An 18,494-nucleotide genomic window follows, 5' to 3' on the forward strand; every position below is an offset into this window, starting at 1 on the left:
AATCGCGGCCATCACCTCCATAGAAGACGAAGGCACCAGTTGTAGAAGTCTATACGCACGCATGTGAGACAACAGACATTGTTTCTGGCTTTACTAAGACACATGGCAAGTCCTCGTGCTGAGGAGGGTCAGTTGACTCTAGACCGCAGCATATGACTTACCTCGATGGGTTAATGCACTTCTAGGCATTGAGTACATAGGTCAAATGCTGCTTACTTTGCCCCTGTAGAGAAGTTGTACTCTCTACTTCCCAAACAAGACTGCACGTATTGTCAATGCTGCAGGAGATAAAACACGATTGGCTTGTAAACCATGCATATGAATTGCACTTATGGTTTGCAGTGACTTTGAGCAGGATCAGGGACCCACCTGAAATGCTGAATTCTATTTTGAAGTTGTCGCAGTCCCTTAAAGAAGAATGGTGTCACGACCCGTGACTCAGAACCCCACTGACATGGTCACATGTCAGGTAGGGTTAGGGCTCGGGGTTAATTTGGGGCTTCAAGGCACTTGCATTTTCACCGGGGACTCTCCTGGAGTCAGTTCTGGCACCTTTGGCGCCAGGCTCATATTTGGAATGGGACTTGAAGGGACTACTTTTTATGTGGAGGCCTGCAGCCAACATGGAGTCACCCACACAGTCTAGTCCCTAAGAACCAGACTGTGCGGTGCAGTGTTTTAGGGTGTGGTAGCCCGGACTACTTTACCTGGACTACTTTACAGGGTAGGCTATATAAACCACACCCAAGCTAATGAACGTGCTTCGCGTTTTTCTGCAGCGTAACGCTCACTGTGTTCGGAGACCAGCACCCAGCGTTCCTGGAATCACGGACCTGCAGAGGAGACAAAAGAACATCATTAGCAGTTCCAGCTTACCTGCAGTCTTCTATCCTTCGGTCCCAGCTGCTCGCAGTCTTCCATCCCGTTGGCAGCATCTTCAGGACATCGCGCCCATACCGGAACAAAGCACCTGGAGAGGAGAGAAAAAGGGATGTTAAACAGGTTACTCACGGCAATCACAGCAGCAACCAAAATCTCCTCACCTGGCTGGGCATATCTTGGCCGGTTCCGCTCCGGAAATCGCTGCACACCCTGAAAGACCATTGTAACCTGAAAAGGAATAAAGAATACAGGTTAGCCCAAAAAGACATTAGCGAGCCGCACTTCGCGCTGAACCTACCTTTCTTCATACGCTCCGCATCCATAAATCCCGGCAGGAGCCGAACCCAAGCAGCGCACCCAGCGAACCTCTACATACCTAAGGGGGGAAACGAGCAGGGAAAGACATTAATAGCCCGAAAGAAAAACAAAGGCCCTCAGACTGCTATAATCGAACTTACCTCTTTAAAGACACTTGAATGGTTGGCACCAGTGAAGTTAACTCTGTCGCTTCAACCCGCAGGAACTACGCGTCTCTGCACAGAAAGCAGGACGGAGAGCACACCAGACATCATAAGGTGAGGAGGGGGCCATCAGGTCGACTCCAAGGGGCTGGTGGGAGGAAACGAAATCTGTGCCAAAGTCCAGTCCTCCTGCGTTTTCAGGCCCACCTGCCATAGAAGACGTCATCCCCAATTGAGTACATCTGGGGGGAATCCGGCAACCAGGGCATACAGACGTCCTCGTGGATACCAGGTGAGCGTAACAATGGTGCAAGGCAGCACAACAGCATAGGTGACGATTGCTGAGATATTTATGTTCAGTTCAACAAAATGGCTTACGTGTAGAAATAAATAGACTACCATTCAAATCACACTATGTTGATATCACTAACTACACATCCAATCTGGTTGCGTTTACATCGCAAGACACTCGAGCACTACCCACAAATCAGTACATGGACAATTAGAAAGATATTTTACAAAACACGTATCTTTAACAGTCACTTCTTGATTTTGAAAACCAAATACATTAAACTAGGTAATAATACTTGAAAGCTGCAGTAAATATTTTCAAAAGCATCAATCAAGTCCAATAACTTTTTTATAACATTAACACATGGCGGCTGCCGATTTGGAAGTAAAAATGGCTGACAAATTCAGCACACAATACAAATGCAGTTAGAGTGCACAATGGGGTGTGGCTTGAGGGAAGATGGGTGGAAATGGGAGGAAAATCATATAGAATTGACTTCGAGATGGGCGTTGAATGGGTGGGACACATAGCCAAACACACACACATCCTCATATGTCATCTGCATTGAAAAGCATTAGAGACACTCATTCAAAGCCCCTATTTCAAGCTCTTATGTTAAAGCTCTTAGTTTAATGACAATAGTTTCAGCTTAAAGGTAGCGCTTTCAGCACCACCTAATAACCAAAATAAAAATGCAAGCTATGATGGGACATACCAAGAGCCGGACAGACTCCCAAAGGCCTGTCTGCCGTCTTTCAACAATGAACTGTTTTTTTTACTCCATGGGTCGCCATGTTTGGTGAGCCGATGAAAGCGAAGGGTCCACTGTAGCTGCTTCATGAGATTTTGGCACTGTGAATTTATCAAGCCTACACTGCTTGCCTTCTTTTTTGGATGCCTGCAGCATATCAGTGGCACAGATCCAATTGTGCTGAAATAACTCTCCCAAGGTTTTCAGGTCTATGAAGCCACAAATATCCAGCAGAGACTGTGTTTTCTCCCAGCCTGGACTTGGGAGGGTCAACCCAAAGCCCTCGCGCATTAGTTTTCCCAGGATCGGAACGTTTCTTTCACTATGTCCCCGTCAGCCCCACAGGTGATATCCTTATTTGTCACAATTCACTCCCTGCTTAACCATCTCCATTAGTGGGGCAGCAATGGCTTCCCCTCCTCAGCTAGGTCAAAGAGGCTTACTCTTCCCACCTACCATATTTGGCAGCTGCTACTACCCATGCCCCCCATCTCTTGAACCTGCCAACACCACTCTGTGGCTCAGTTGAGTACCATACAGGGCACGTACCACCCCACTTATCTCCTTTCCTCTTGATAAAGGAGTCCCTGATTTTTGCCATTGCTGCTTTCAGGGTGAAGGATGTTGCCATAATGGCTTTGATTGGCAGATTTTATGGCTGTTGCATAGCGGAATGCGTCACCACTAGGGATTATCAAACCACAACAATCGAGTGCAGGGTATACCTGAAATCATAAAATTATAGCATAACATTTTATTTTTATGTGATGCAGCATTAGAAACCAAAAGGTACACTTACTGTTTAGATTGCTGTGTATGCTTACATATTTCTGGTGTAGCGCATATTCCTGGTCTCAGCACTGGGGATTCCAATTTGGCCTTTTTGAACTGTGCGCTGTACATTACCTGCAAAATATAAAGTTATCTACACACTATTTCTACAAATCATAAAACATATTGAATGTCTAAAAGCTAATCTGGCTAATGTCTTGTGTACTCTACATACCTGCATGCAGGAACAGTGACCAACCCCAAAAGACTGTGCCTGACTTTGCTATTAGTAAGTCATGGGTTGCATGTTGAAAACAAGAAATTCTTGTGTCCATAATAAATATATGCTGAAGGTTGTGGGGAAGAACCCCGGGGCCATGCCAGCGGCAAGTCCATCCTCAAAGAAACCGGCATGCTGTATTGTGTGCCTGTCCTTGGTTTGAGAAGGCAACAGTGCAGTGCCACCTTTTCCCTCACAACAGCCAAGGCAGCCACTGTCTGTACTGGCCCCTTCTGTTCAGGACATATCAAATGAAGTAGTCTTACAGCTCTTTTCCTACCCCCTGACCTTGTCCGTGTCACAACCCATATGTAGCTTGATACTGTAATCGTCAATCAAAATATGGGAAACGTGAGCACTTCAGTGAAGTCCTCTGATCCTTCTTCATCTATGAAATAAGTATAGATCCATGACACAGATCCCATATTAAACCTATCTGGAAATTTACATGCAGCATACTTGACCATAATTTGCATGAGTTTAGATGCCATGAGAGGGGATGTAATGTACCCTTCTGTAGTATCTTTCTGCCGTTTTTGTTTGCCTTACTGTGCATGGCTATGTAAGAATATGGGGGGGGGGCTTTAGTGGGAATAGGGTAGAAGCGGAGGCAAAACCTGTAGAATTGATGGGTACAATTGTAAGTATACTGGTCCTGTGTGGATCTGCTTTCTATGGGTTTGGCGGAGACATTTGAGCATAAATTATCCAAAGGGTATTGCCCAAAATCTGAGAGACTGCAGTGCTTTATCTGATTAGCTGCAGATGTGGTGGAGTGGGATGGGGCTAAAAAGGAAAAATTAAGTGCATCTTGATTAGTGTTGATGAGCTGACCGCCAGGCCTGTGGCGTAATTGGGGGGGGATTGGTGTGTGTAGTGAAATGTTGTTGGATGCCTTGGAGATTAGTCAGTTATTCGGGGAGAGGGGTAGCCTTAAAATGAAAAAAACAGGTACCCTCCATGTACTCCTACCATTGGCATCTTGCTGAAAGGTCTCATTTTCATCCCCATCACCCTTTTCCATACCCTCTCCCCCTTTCTCCACCTTCTCTCTAACCTTCCCTCCACACTGCCCCCTCCTTCGCCCCCACTGACCTCCATAGATACATTGTTACCCCATTTGCATAAAGGATCTGGTAGTTTACTCCACTCATTCCCATAATCTACGTACAGGGTGATCTTCAGTCTAGAATGTTTGTTTCAGAGAAATTCCTGCTTGAAGTAGAACTTTTCTTAATATCTTGGTTGGCGTGCTGAGAGCTGCCTCAGATCTCATTCTAATTTGCTCAGATGCTGTGTTCATTGGACAGCTGGTACTTTTGTCTGTCTAGCCAGTAGACTCTGTTCAGGTGTTCGTCAAGCAATGGGTGCTAGTCCCAGAATCACTGGCTGTTTTTCCAAGGGTCTACCTCTGTGTCCCCCACAAGCCACAAACTCTTCTCACAGTGCACACATCCACAGGCTAAAGTGGAATTTCCCCCGCTCTCCACCGGCCACAGGTGCCGAGGCATCCCTGTTCAATTTTTAAATGTTGCTGCAACCTAGCAGGGGGTTCTTCATATTGAAATGGGGAACAGAAATGACACATAGTGAAGTGTGAATTCCTCAAAATGCCCCACAAAGCTAGGTGCACCATGCTGTGACCTAATAATAGGGCTGGAGAAGGGTGAATAGAATCATGCTGAAACAAAGGGTGTTTGGCTGGATGGGTAGGGGCGGGACACTGCTATATCAAATTTGAAGTCTGTCTAGACCCTTTCTATGTAATGGTCTCTGCCCAAATTCCTTGGTTTGGTTTGTACAACAGCTGAATAATGGAACCAGGTGTGCAGTATTCATCTCAGATTAAATGCTGTCCTTCGAGAGCTCGGGGAAAGGGACTGTCTGGGATTATCATGTGCACAAGGTGTGGGCTGTCACCACATGGGAGTCTCCTGAAGCCAAGACGGCACCACCTCAGCCCATTAACATCTGTTTGCACTACAAAAGGGAGAGGAAGGGGAAGAATTGTTTTATCTCTTGAGATGGGGTTTAGTTGTGTGTCATAAATGTACACTGATAGTGTTGTATGGTTTCTGGAATGAGTGTCAAAGAATGGTTTCCATATGTGCAAAGCTAGTTGCAAAAGCTACAAAAAGACACATGTTTGGTATTGTGGGGCTCTCTTGGGTTTCCTGGTCATTTTCTTTAATGTGACACCTGGACCTACATTTCACCTGGATCTTTAATAAATACCTGTAGCTATTAATGTACGTACTAACATCTGCCCTCTCTGCACCCTAGGGACATGGAATATGAGCTATGAGAGAGATGCGTTGGAATCACTGCAACACAAATACTTCACAGGAATTTGACGCAGTAGTATGAAGGAAGTGCACATAGATCCTACTGCACTGTAGGTTCAGGATCCAGATTAGCTGAATATAATTACAGCACATGCAATCCTCCTTGGTCAAATGTCCATTCCCCATCTGCTTCCAACCGACTTTGGCCCTGTATTCAACATCTGTAAATGAGCATTTGATTGTGTCTGCATCAATGAACATGGCCACCTCTTTCCATCCCCCCTTCTTTGTGTCCCCCTCACCCTCTGTCTCCTTTTTCTGTCCACTTCCCCCGTCTCTATGCCCCCATCATCACCATCTCTATCCACATCATCCCTGGTCTCTATGACCATTATACTCCAGTCCCCACTCCACCCCATCCAGTCTCTGTGCCCGCCTCCCTGGTGTCTTTCTCTTTTTTCTTTCTTTCTCTTTCTGGCCTTGCCCCTGTCTGCATCTCTCTCTGCCCTATCCCGTCTCACTCTTCCCTACCCCTTCCCTCCCGCCTTGCCCCGGTCTGTATTCTGCTCGCTGCTCCCTTTTCCCCTCTTGCTCGCTGCTCCCTTTTCCCCTCTTGCTCGCTGCTCCCTTTTCCCCTCTTGCTCGCCTCACCCTCTCACCCAGAGGTGGGTTGAGGGAGTTGGGGATTCGGGGCCCTTGTATAGATATTGGTACCACAGTCTTTACTGCATGCCTACCTGCCTTTCTTTTTTGGCTTGATGGCTTTTCATTTATTTCAGAACTCCGGGATCCTAAAAACACTCATCAGCAGTCCATGTGGGATGGAGAAAGAAAGACAGCACCAGGCTTCACTCGCTCTCTCTGGCCTCCCCTGTCTCGCTCTCTCTGGCCTCCCTCTGTCTTGCTTTATCTTGCCTCCCCCTGTCTTGCTTTATCTTGCCTCCCCCTGTCTTGCTTTATCTTGCCTCCCCCTGTCTTGCTTTATCTTGCCTCCCCCTGTCTTGCTTTATCTTGCCTCCCCCTGTCTTGCTTTATCTTGCCTCCCCCTGTCTTGCTTTATCTTGCCTCCCCCTGTCTTGCTTTATCTTGCCTCCCCCTGTCTTGCTTTATCTTGCCTCCCCCTGTCTTGCTTTATCTTGCCTCCCCCTGTCTTGCTTTATCTTGCCTCCCCCTGTCTTGCTTTATCTTGCCTCCCCCTGTCTCGCTTTATCTTGCCTCCCCCGTCTCGCTCTCTGTTGCCTCCCCGTCTCGCTCTCCCTTGCCTCCCCGTCTCGCTCTCCCTTGCCCCCCGGTCTCGCTCTCCCTTGCCCCCCGGTCTCGCTCTCCCTTGCCCCCCGGTCTCGCTCTCCCTTGCCCCCCGGTCTCGCTCTCCCTTGCCTCCCCGTCTCGCTCTCCCTTGCCTCCCCGTCTCGCTCTCCCTTGCCTCCCCGCCTCGCTCTCCCTTGCCTCCCCGTCTCGCTCTCCCTTGCCTCCCCCGTCTCGCTCTCCCTTGCCTCCCCCGTCTCGCTCTCACCTGCCTCCCCTGTCTCGCTCTCCCTTGCCTCCCCTGTCTCGCTCTCCCTTGCCTCCCCTGTCTCGCTCTCCCTTGCCTCCCCTGTCTCGCTCTCCCTTGCCTCCCCTGTCTCGCTCTCCCTTGCCTCCCCTGTCTCGCTCTCCCTTGCCTCCCCTGTCTCGCTCTCCCTTGCCTCCCCTGTCTCGCTCTCCCTTGCCTCCCCCCGTCTCGCTCTCCCTTGCCTCCCCCCGTCTCGCTCGCGCTCTCTTGCCTCCCCCGCTCTCGCTCGCGCTCTCTTGCCTCCCCCGCTCTCGCTCGCTCTCTCTTGCCTCCCCCGCTCTCGCTCGCTCTCTCTTGCCTCCCCCGCTCTCGCTCGCTCTCTCTTGCCTCCCCCGCTCTCGCTCGCTCTCTCTTGCCTCCCCCGGTCTCGCTCGCGCTCTCTTGCCTCCCTCGGTCTCGCTCTCTCTCTCTTGCCTCCCCCGGTCTCGCTCTCTCTCTCTTGCCTCCCCCGGTCTTGCTCTCTCTCTCTTGCCTCCCCCGGTCTTGCTCTCTCTCTCTTGCCTCCCCCGGTCTTGCTCTCTCTCTCTTGCCTCCCCCGGTCTTGCTCTCTCTCTTGCCTCCCCCGGTCTTGCTCTCTCTCTCTTGCCTCCCCCGGTCTTGCTCTCTCTCTCTTGCCTCCCCCGGTCTTGCTCTCTCTCTCTTGCCTCCCCCGGTCTTGCTCTCTCTCTCTCTTGCCTCCCCCGCTCTCTCTTGCCTCCCCCGCGCGCTCTCTCTCTCTCTCTCTCTCTCTCTCTCTCTCTCTCTTGCCTCCCCCGGTCTCGCTCTCTCTCTCTCTCTTGCCTCCCCCGGTCTTGCTCTCTCTCTCTCTCTCTTGCCTCCCCCGGTCTTGCTCTCTCTCTCTTGCCTCCCCCGGTCTTGCTCTCTCTCTCTCTTGCCTCCCCCGCTCTCTCTCTTGCCTCCCCCGCGCTCTCTCTCTCTCTCTCTCTTGCCTCCCCCGCGCTCTCTCTCTCTCTCTTGCCTCCCCCGGTCTCGCTCTCTCTCTCTCTCTCTTGCCTCCCCCGGTCTCGCTCTCTCTCTCTCTCTCTTGCCTCCCCCGGTCTCGCTCGCTCTCTCTCTCTTGCCTCTCCCGGTCTCGCTCTCTCTCTCTTGCCTCCCCCGGTCTTGCTCTCTCTCTCTCTTGCCTCCCCCGGTCTTGCTCTCTCTCTCTCTTGCCTCCCCCGGTCTCTCTCTCTTGCCTCCCCCGGTCTCGCTCTCTTGCCTCCCCCGCTCTCGCTCGCTCTCTCTTGCCTCCCCCGCTCGCTCTCTCTTGCCTCCCCCGCTCGCTCTCTTGCCTCCCCCGCTCTCGCTCGCTCTCTTGCCTCCCCCGCTCTCGCTCGCTCTCTTGCCTCCCCCGCTCTCGCTCGCTCTCTTGCCTCCCCCGCTCTCGCTCGCTCTCTTGCCTCCCCCGCTCTCGCTCGCTCTCTTGCCTCCCCCGCTCTCGCTCGCTCTCTTGCCTCCCCCGGTCTTGCTCTCTCTCTCTTGCCTCCCCCGGTCTTGCTCTCTCTCTCTTGCCTCCCCCGCTCTCGCTCGCTCTCTTGCCTCCCCCGCTCTCGCTCGCTCTCTCTTGCCTCCCCCGCTCTCGCTCGCTCTCTTGCCTCCCCCGCTCTCGCTCGCTCTCTTGCCTCCCCCGCTCTCGCTCGCTCTCTTGCCTCCCCCGCTCTCGCTCGCTCTCTTGCCTCCCCCGCTCTCGCTCGCTCTCTTGCCTCCCCCGCTCTCGCTCGCTCTCTTGCCTCCCCCGCTCTCGCTCGCTCTCTTGCCTCCCCCGCTCTCGCTCGCTCTCTTGCCTCCCCCGCTCTCGCTCGCTCTCTTGCCTCCCCCGCTCTCGCTCGCTCTCTTGCCTCCCCCGCTCTCGCTCGCTCTCTTGCCTCCCCCGCTCTCGCTCGCTCTCTTGCCTCCCCCGCTCTCGCTCGCTCTCTTGCCTCCCCCGCTCTCGCTCGCTCTCTTGCCTCTCTCGCTCGCTCTCTCTTGCCTCGCTCGCTCGCTCTCTCTTGCCTCCCCCGCTCTCGCTCGCTCTCTTGCCTCCCCCGCTCTCGCTTGCCTCTCTTGCCTCCCCCGCTCTCGCTTGCCTCTCTTGCCTCCCCCGCTCTCGCTTGCCTCTCTCGCTCTCGCTCGCGCTCTCTTGCCTCCCCCGCTCTCGCTCGCTCTCTTGCCTCCCCCGCTCTCGCTCGCTCTCTCTTGCCTCCCCCGCTCTCGCTCGCTCTCTCTTGCCTCCCCCGCTCTCGCTCGCTCTCTCTTGCCTCCCCCGCTCTCGCTCGCTCTCTCTTGCCTCCCCCGCTCTCGCTCGCTCTCTCTTGCCTCCCCCGCTCTCGCTCGCTCTCTCTTGCCTCCCCCGCTCTCGCTCGCTCTCTCTTGCCTCCCCCGCTCTCGCTCTCCCTTGCCTCCCCCGTCTCGCTCTCCCTTGCCTCCCCCGTCTCGCTCTCCCTTGCCTCCCCCGTCTCGCTCTCCCTTGCCTCCCCCGTCTCGCTCTCCCTTGCCTCCCCCGCTCTCGCTCTCCCTTGCCTCCCCCGCTCTCGCTCTCCCTTGCCTCCCCCGCTCTCGCTCTCCCTTGCCTCCCCCGCTCTCGCTCTCCCTTGCCTCCCCCGCTCTCGCTCTCCCTTGCCTCCCCCGCTCTCGCTCTCCCTTGCCTCCCCCGCTCTCGCTCTCCCTTGCCTCCCCCGCTCTCGCTCTCCCTTGCCTCCCCCGCTCTCGCTCTCCCTTGCCTCCCCCGCTCTCGCTCTCCCTTGCCTCCCCCGCTCTCGCTCTCCCTTGCCTCTCTCGCTCTCGCTCTCCCTTGCCTCCCCCGCTCTCGCTCTCCCTTGCCTCCCCCGCTCTCGCTCTCCCTTGCCTCCCCCGCTCTCCCTTGCCTCCCCCGCTCTCGCTCGCTCTCCCTTGCCTCCCCCGCTCTCGCTCGCTCTCCCTTGCCTCCCCCGCTCTCCCTTGCCTCCCCCGCTCTCGCTCGCTCTCCCTTGCCTCCCCCGCTCTCGCTCGCTCTCCCTTGCCTCCCCCGCTCTCGCTCGCTCTCCCTTGCCTCCCCCGCTCTCGCTCGCTCTCCCTTGCCTCCCCCGCTCTCGCTCGCTCTCCCTTGCCTCCCCCGCTCTCGCTCGCTCTCTCTTGCCTCCCCCGCTCTCGCTCGCTCTCTCTTGCCTCCCCCGCTCTCGCTCGCTCTCTCTTGCCTCCCCCGCTCTCGCTCGCGCTCTCTTGCCTCCCCCGCTCGCGCTCGCTCGCTCTCTTGCCTCCCCCGCTCTCGCTCGCTCGCTCTCTCTTGCCTCCCCCGCTCGCGCTCGCTCGCTCTCTCTTGCCTCCCCCGCTCGCTCTCTTGCCTCTATCGCTCGCTCTCCCTTGCCTCCCCCGCTCTCGCGCTCTCTCTCTCTTTTGGATGATTGTTCAAAATATGTCATTTTATTAAATCATAAGTTATTAAACGCCTCACTATCCCTACTCTGAATAGGATTTCCCTCCCTAACAAAACTAAAGGGAAACACTCTAACACAGGATGTCTGGCCCTCACACTTAAACATCAAATGCGCAAAGAAAATATATGGCAATTCAAATAACATTAACAATTATATTCAGTTTCTTGATAACCTTTTAGTAACCTGGGTGAACTCCCTTCCTCAGGATTGAAGGTGAATTCAGGCCCGAATTCAGGCCCGATGTTCAACAAAAATTAACAAGGAAATCATTTAGGTAATTTAGTCTCAATTCTGTGCTTTGTTTCAATGTCAAGGTAAAAAACAAATGTCCAACAAAAACCAAGCTTTTATTCTTGCCGAAATAAGGACTTTCAACTTCCTCAAAAAAGCATTAATGTGATTCCCAGCTACGATACTTTGCCACCACTTCCAATTATCCAAGAAGACTTGCAACAGTTCAAAAGAAATACAACTAATGTAAATGTTAGTGAAACGCAGTTCTTGCTCAACACTTAGTATGTATCTCTTGACAAGATTAGGAATCGCAGTAGGTATGTTTTCCAGGATGAATTCACATCACTTCTACTTCCACAAAGGGTTACCATGAGAGCATACTCCTTTGCTTCCTAATGTTCTACTTCATTTGTGCTACGGAAGTCTTGCATCTACTGACAACCAAAGACACTACTACAACTTCAGTGCTTTGTGACTTCAAACGGGTTATTACAAGATTCACTTTCAGGTACTTCAACACCTTCAAATAGGCAAGGAACTCATCCTCTGAATATCCCTTTTCCAAAGGGGCAGCCTATTTGCCTCTCTTGTCTATCTGCAACCAACAACCTCTAATTACCTGTAGGACACTCTCCTCTCTTCCTTCTACAGTCTTTGGCAATGTAGGTTATATCAACTCCAAAGAACATTTATAAGTAGCAAATTTCCTTTCCTCAACCTTGCCTACATCCCTCTGCCATCTCTTAGCCAGAATAATTACCCACAAGTGTTGTCACTCTCTTGGCTTCAGGTAATGCTTGTACACTTGTATCGTGGGCAATATTAAAGTGCTTTGAGCTCACAGTATTGTTTAGACTGCTCTCTGGCTTTGGGAAAGGCTGCATTCAGTCTCCATTGGAGAATACTCCTTGCTTGGGCAATGCTTGCTCTCTCCAACTTCAAAAATGTTTAAACACTTGAGTTCTTTTTATAAGCAATTATTGTTCGCCTGAATAAGGATTCAAAGTTCCCTTCCCATGAAATGCGAAATTAGCCACCAGCAAACACTGCATAGATTTTACATGGTTTAAAGATTTAACAATTGCTTTTTGTAATATTTGTTCTGCTTTATTAGGTACACGCGACCACTTCTTCATACGTTTTATAAAGTTTATCAATGGCTTCCTGTAGCGTTCCGATCACACGCGAGTGCTACATTTCAATTGTACCATTGTTAAGAACTCAACAAACAACTTCAGCTTGCTTCTGCTTATACGCGAGTGAATGTTAAGCTGGATACTGTAGCCGGCAGTGCTCGCACAATGAATCAGAATGCCAGGTTTGACTTAGCGGCTTCTGTGATCCTTTCTCCACGTAGAAGCACAACTTCTACTGCTTCCTGCTTCACTCCGGACCCACACCCTTCCTCGCTTAAGGTGTCTCAGGCCTGGCTACTCAATTAAGGAGCCCCTCTTGCTCCTGAGACCCACGGCTTTACAACAGCTCCTCGCCTCGGTCTTCGAAACGCTTCTTGCATGGCAAACTCTGCAATTAGGCTCACATGGGCAACCTTCCTGCTCGCCTTCCGCTGCACAGCCTCTGCACCTAGGAATTTGGGGGGGGGAAAGGACCCTCACAGAACAAGCAGGTGAAATCTGATGTCCCTTTTGGCTCTTCCACTTCTGCCTGGATCGCCAATACAATTCTTCCTTCTGCCTCTGCTACTACTGCAAGAACTCCAGCCACAGTTCCAGCTCCTTCTAATTGGCTGAACCTGAGGGGGCATTTTAAGTCTCTCAGGTTTCTTTAGGTGTGGGCCATTAGACTTGATTGCCTGTCAGGGGCTTGAGGGCAGAGACGTGCCCACAAAGCTGAGAGGAGAAAAGTTCACAAGACTGGAGTGTAAGGATTCTTGCAGACAAGAAAAGATAGGCAAGTACTACAGCCAGGCAACACAGGCAGTGAACAGAAAGGGTCAGGAGTAAAAGTACGACAAACAATTTAGGTTTCCATTTGAGATGTACTCAGAATTGGGGAAGCGTTTCCCGATAGGGCTGCAAGTCAGAGAGCACAGGGCACTGCAACAGGAGCCGGTTTTCGAAACAAGAACCAGCAGGAATCCAAGGACCAAAGCACAAAGGGCTGGGAGCAAACTCAATGCAAGAGCCCTCTGGTCCTGTAGGCAGCTGCTTAAATACTGACCTGCTCTGTGCTGAAGCAAGCTCATTAGCATCTGGAGCAGCACACCTGAAGGTAATCTGCCTCCTCCCTCTCCGGTCCTGGGAAAGTGAAAGCAGCACTGATCTGCCTCCCCCTTTTTCGCTGCTCGCCCGCCTCCCCCTTTTTCGCTGCTCGCCCGCCTCCCCCTTTTTCGCTGCTCGCCCGCCTCCCCCTTTTTTGCTGCTCACCCGCCTCCCCCTTTTTCGCTGCTCGCCCGCCTCCCCCTTTTTCGCTGCTCGCCCGCCTCCCCCTTTTTCGCTGCTCGCCCGCCTCCCCCTTTTTCGCTGCGCGCGCGCCTGCCTCGGCCTTTTTCGCTGCGCGCGCGCCCGCCTCGGCCTTTTTCGCTGCGCGCGCGCCCGCCTCGGCCTTTTTCGCTGCGCGCCCGCCTCGGCCTTTTTCTCTGCGCGCCCGCCTCGGCCTTTTTCTCTGCGCGTCCGCCTCAGCCTTTTTCTCTGCGCGCCCGGCTCTGCCTTTTGCCGGCCTCCCCCTTTTGCCAGCCTCCCCCTCTTCCCCTGCACGCTCGCCTCTGTGACATGCTCATGGTCTTGACCATGCCAAGGCGCTGCAGTGACCCCTACCAAACTAGTGTACCGGGGCATATGCCAAAGCCTATCCTACCCTAGAGGTGGGTTGAGGAGATGCGGATGCAGGGCCCTGTGGAAAGTACCAGTCCCTTTGCTCTGGCCACGAACTGCTTATTCCCCTGAATGGCAGTAACCATCCAGGAGTGTCTTGAGGGCCAGGTGGTGAGACCCTGACCTCGAATCTCAGAAAGCATCTTATAGAGGAAACCGAACAAAAGTATGTTGCAGCCAGTGAGTTCAAGAGCTTGCAAGGAAACCTGGTGTGCGTATCAAAGTGAAGGAATTACATTGTAGCGGAGTAGTCGTGTGCAGTCGGCACTTTGTCGAAAGTCTTAGTGAAGTAAAAGAACAAATTAAGACAAATGCATTACTTGAATTGGAGTTTGCTGAAACATTGTGTCAGAGTGGTCACGTTTAAGCGATACGTGTTCAAAAGTCTCTGACTAACGAACGACATTGTAAAAGTATCACGAAATATGAAAACTATGAATAAGAGAATGAAAGCGGCGAGCGAGCAACCCGAGGGGAGCCAGTGAATTGAGCAAAATGCTGATCATGCAAAGCTGTAAATGAAAGTCAACCAAGTACATTCTAGAAAGGAGAATCAAAGAAGTAGCAAGAAAGGCAAAACTTGAATCTGAGAACTTGTGAAACCCTGTAATTACCCAAAGTGGTAGAAAGCTTGGGAAGGGCAAATGGTTGCGTGACCTGTAATACATGGGCTGTGTGGCCTGTTAACTACACCTAGACCAGGACACACCAACAAGGATAAGTGTGAAAGCAACTTTGAAATATGATGAAGCTGAACATTGTTGTTTTGGAAATCGGTGCTTGAAGTTTGGGGAAGGGAAACCCTGAGCTCCTTTGGAACATTGTTGTTTTGTGAATCAGTGCTGAAACCTGGGGAGGGAACCGTAAGCACTTTTTTTTAACTTTGTGGCTGGAACTTTATTCTGAACTTCTGAAGGGGGCTAGAGACTGCACCAGACTTTATGTTGACCACTAAGTTAGAACATCCCCACACTTAATTTCCATATTAGATGTCGGGGCAAGGATAGGTTTTGACACAGGCATTTGAGTTGGACTTACGGACGTAGACTTTTCCTTAGTATCTTTAGGTAGGGCTATTCCCACCATAGCTAATAGGGCAAGTTGGGTATTGCACCCATCTGGATATTTTAATAAAGGTTTTCAGAACGATTACATCTGTTGTCTGTGTCATCACTTGATAGCATGCCTGTCTCACACTGCATATATACTCGGGAAGAGGCATTCCTTCACCAAATGTTAAGCTTCCACCACTATGAGCCCTGGTGGCCCTGAGCCAGCATACCAGGGGCGAGCAGTGCCAACGAGCGAGAAGGGCTTGCGGCCAATCAGACTCTGAAATTTTGTGCTATGAGAGCCCTTCCCCAGTAGAAAGCATAAAGGAATATTGTGCAAAGAGAACAGGTGACTTTGGGACCAATGGAAAGGAGGAGGAGATCAATACCCTGATGGACCGGGGTATAAAACCCCTGCTCTCAGGAAGGAAGTGTTCAGGTGAGGTTGGAAGGCTAGGAACAGCGGAAGGTGAATCGGTGTGCTAAGCAAGTTTTAGTATTGTTCGATGAAGGTGCAGGTAAAGTTTGAGAGTAGTACCATGCTTGAGACCTGTATTGATTTGTGGTGTGTGTACAAGGGGTAGGGGTGAAAAAGGAGTCAGAAGCTAGGAGAGTGCGAGAGTAGGAGCAGTGCATGTAGATAACGAAAGGTGGTAGTAGGGTACATCAAGTGTGAGAGGAAGAGACAGGAAGTTGGTAGGAGAGAGTAGGTAGGCGTAGCAGGGGAGAGTGGATACATGGAGAACGTTTTAGCAGGAGGGAGGAGAGTGAAAGGGGAATGGAAATGAGTAAAGTGTGAAGAAAGAAAATGAGGAGTGAGTGGGACAGAGGAGGAGGAAAGGACATCTAGATGGAACGGAGGTGGAGAAAGAAGAATTTGGAAGAACGAGGGGCGGAGAGGGGGGGAGAGAGCAGGATGGAGAAGCCCATGGTGACTGGAGAACAGTCTGAAGCCGTGGCGGAGCCCCGACGTGATAGACTTTGAACCCATGCGGCAGCCATGAGAAGGACTGCAGGAGCAAGCAGCAAAGCGCAGACTGTATGTCCACGGCCCCCCTGTGATGTCAAGGTGGATGCTGTGAACCCACACCATCACAACCCACAGTTGCGCTGCGCTGACAGCGCCTGTTACAACAGCCCATGACAAAGCGGGCATCAAAAGGAAGCAACGGAGAAGCCGTAGCAATGCCCACATTGAGGGACGGCTGCTAATGGCCCAGTGACCCGGAGGACACAGCTGACTGTTGTGGTAGGTAATGCCGCAAGACCTATGAAGGGGACTGCCTGCACGATCGTCAAACTCCTGTGAACTGGAGAGGCATGGGGCTGCTACACCAAAGCGGGGGGAGCGCTTGGCCCATCCCCAAACTCAGTAGGAAACAGACCTACTCAAGGGGGGGAAGAGGAGGAGCCCATGCACCGCTCGCCGGCGAGGGACAGACATGCACATTACTGCGTAGTGAACTGCAGGGGCCTGATATCAAAGCCTACCCAAAATGGAAGGTTCCATCTGCTCATTGTAGCACTGCTTCTGGTCACTGGAGACACCATGGACTGCGGGTGGGTGGGTGATTGTATGCAGGTTTCTTTAGTGGGCCATCAGTGCGGTGACCCATAATCACGATGACTGTACTGCATACGAGTTACTAATGGGAAATGAACCCCACCGGATAACTATACAACTGTAGCATTGCAATCCACATGGTAACTCCGTACAAATGCACCCTTGACATCTGAAGCCTACAGAGACCCCTGAGAGCCAGGTGAGCAAAGGCTAGGGACACTCCTGGAGGAGGGGATAGACCCTCTTTGTGAGCCTAGATAGGAGGGGGCCAAAGGTGGTGCTGAGAATAATCCCCGGCGAGACAGAGGGACGGGACACAAATGACGTGGCCAGGTAGGGCAAGCGAGAGGGCTTCTGCCCGACCCAGGAAATACAGGTTTCATAACAGACCCGGAGAAGACATGTGAGACGCTCACGACTCACAATAATCTGACTGGGGTGCGCACTGACCTGCCAAGTACCACAGACTGCACCATGTCCAAAGCGCAAAAAAAAAAGTCAAACAGCAATCCAAGAGGCAACTCGTGAGAATGTGGTGCAACCCAGGTCCTCCGGAACGTAGGATTGGCACTGAGAGGATTCACTTTCACCCTCTGTATCGGTCCATGGTGAGGTGCTGAGAGACTTCAAAGCAATGCTCGGTCATGTGCAGGCCAGCATCCAGTCACTAGATGGCAATATGGACACCCTTACGTGTAAAGTGGACCAGATGCACATGGACAAACATGGGGAGCGTTTGGATGAGGCCGAAGGCAGACGATCGACTGTATAAGACTGGACTAGCACTGCGGTGAGAGACCTTGCTGAGCTCAGGCATGTGATGAAAGCATTACCGGATAAACAAGACCATCTGGAATCTCGACCCCGACAAAACAAATCTAAGGATAATGGGGGTGCCAGAGGCAGCAGACAAGTGTAATTTGGAGGCAATGGTGGAGAACCTGCTGAAAGAGGTGCTGAGCGATGGAGATTTCTCAGCTGTATCTATTGTGGACGGAGTCCATAGTATTCCCAGTTGGGGGCAGGGGGAACCCATACCAGGAGCATCCGCTGGACCACTGATAGCTTGACTACTGAACTACTGCGACAGGGACGCTGTGCTACAGAGGGCCAGAGAAAAGGGCACCTTGAGATATCACGACACACAGATCTGTATCTTTTTGGTTAAGGTACAATCATCCAGGAAGGCTGTCACGACCCTCACCCAAAAACCCCTCTGGCAAACCCATTGGCGAGGTGGAGTCAGGACTCTGGCCTCTAGAGCCTAGCATCCTCTTTAAAAGTCCTCATGGGGCCAGTTCTGGCGCCAGTGGCGCCAGGCTCATACACCATGAGCAACAATGTGCTTGGGAACTACTTTATTGTATTGTCAGCCAGCATGGAGGCATCCACATAGGTTGGTTCCCTAAGAACCAAGCTATGCGGTCTGGTGTTTTGGGTGTGGCAGGCCTGGAACTACTTTCCCTGGTACTACTTTACCTGGGCTATATAAACCACACCCTGACTGCAGAACATGCTTTTTGTTACTTTGCAGCTTGCAGCGTGACGCTCAGTGTCCAGCTATTCCCTAGAACCTTGGAGAAGCAGAACTTGCAAGGAGACAAAAGGAACATCATTAACAGCAGCATCTTACCTGCAGTCTTCATCTTTAAACACTCGCAGCTACTGAGAACAGCTTCCTCGAATCTGCACGCCTCCCGGACAGAACGACCTGAAACAGGAAGATAGAGGCAACATTAGAAAGCTGTAGAGACTTTTACAAATTACAAACTGCTCAAAAGGCTTACCTGGCTGGTTGCCTCTCAGCTGGCACCACTCCGGACATTCCACTCGCGCTGAAGAACACTGCGACCTACAAGGAAGGAAAACACAGGTTAGCAAAGGCAAGACTTTGCAGCGCTGCGCATAGCGCTTACTTACCGCATCATAGCGCTCTTAATGCGCCATCATTTACCAGCGGGGCTCAACCAAGCCAGTTCGCCGCGCTGAAACTCTGCATACCTAAGGGAGCAAAAAAGAGACATTTTAAACAAAGAAAGGCATGCAGGATAGCAACAAAACTAAAGAACAGCAATAAGACCTATCTGAACAATATGAAACGGGCTGGCGTCAGTGAAGTAACTGGACCGCACTCGCCCATGAAAGACAACGCGCCCCTGCAAAGA

General features: G+C 51.9%; 1 protein-coding gene across 2 annotated transcripts in view; it reads left to right on the top strand.

Moving 5' to 3' along the window:
• Positions 1-18,494, top strand: part of LOC138453366 (elongin-A-like) — a 1,511,245-nt gene that overhangs the window by 1,454,707 nt on the left and 38,044 nt on the right. The window lies entirely within an intron of this gene.

The sequence above is a fragment of the Ambystoma mexicanum genome, chromosome 4p, assembly GCF_040938575.1.
Source record: "Ambystoma mexicanum isolate Mex_15411 chromosome 4p, UKY_AmexF1_1, whole genome shotgun sequence".
Lineage (NCBI taxonomy): Eukaryota > Metazoa > Chordata > Amphibia > Caudata > Ambystomatidae > Ambystoma > Ambystoma mexicanum.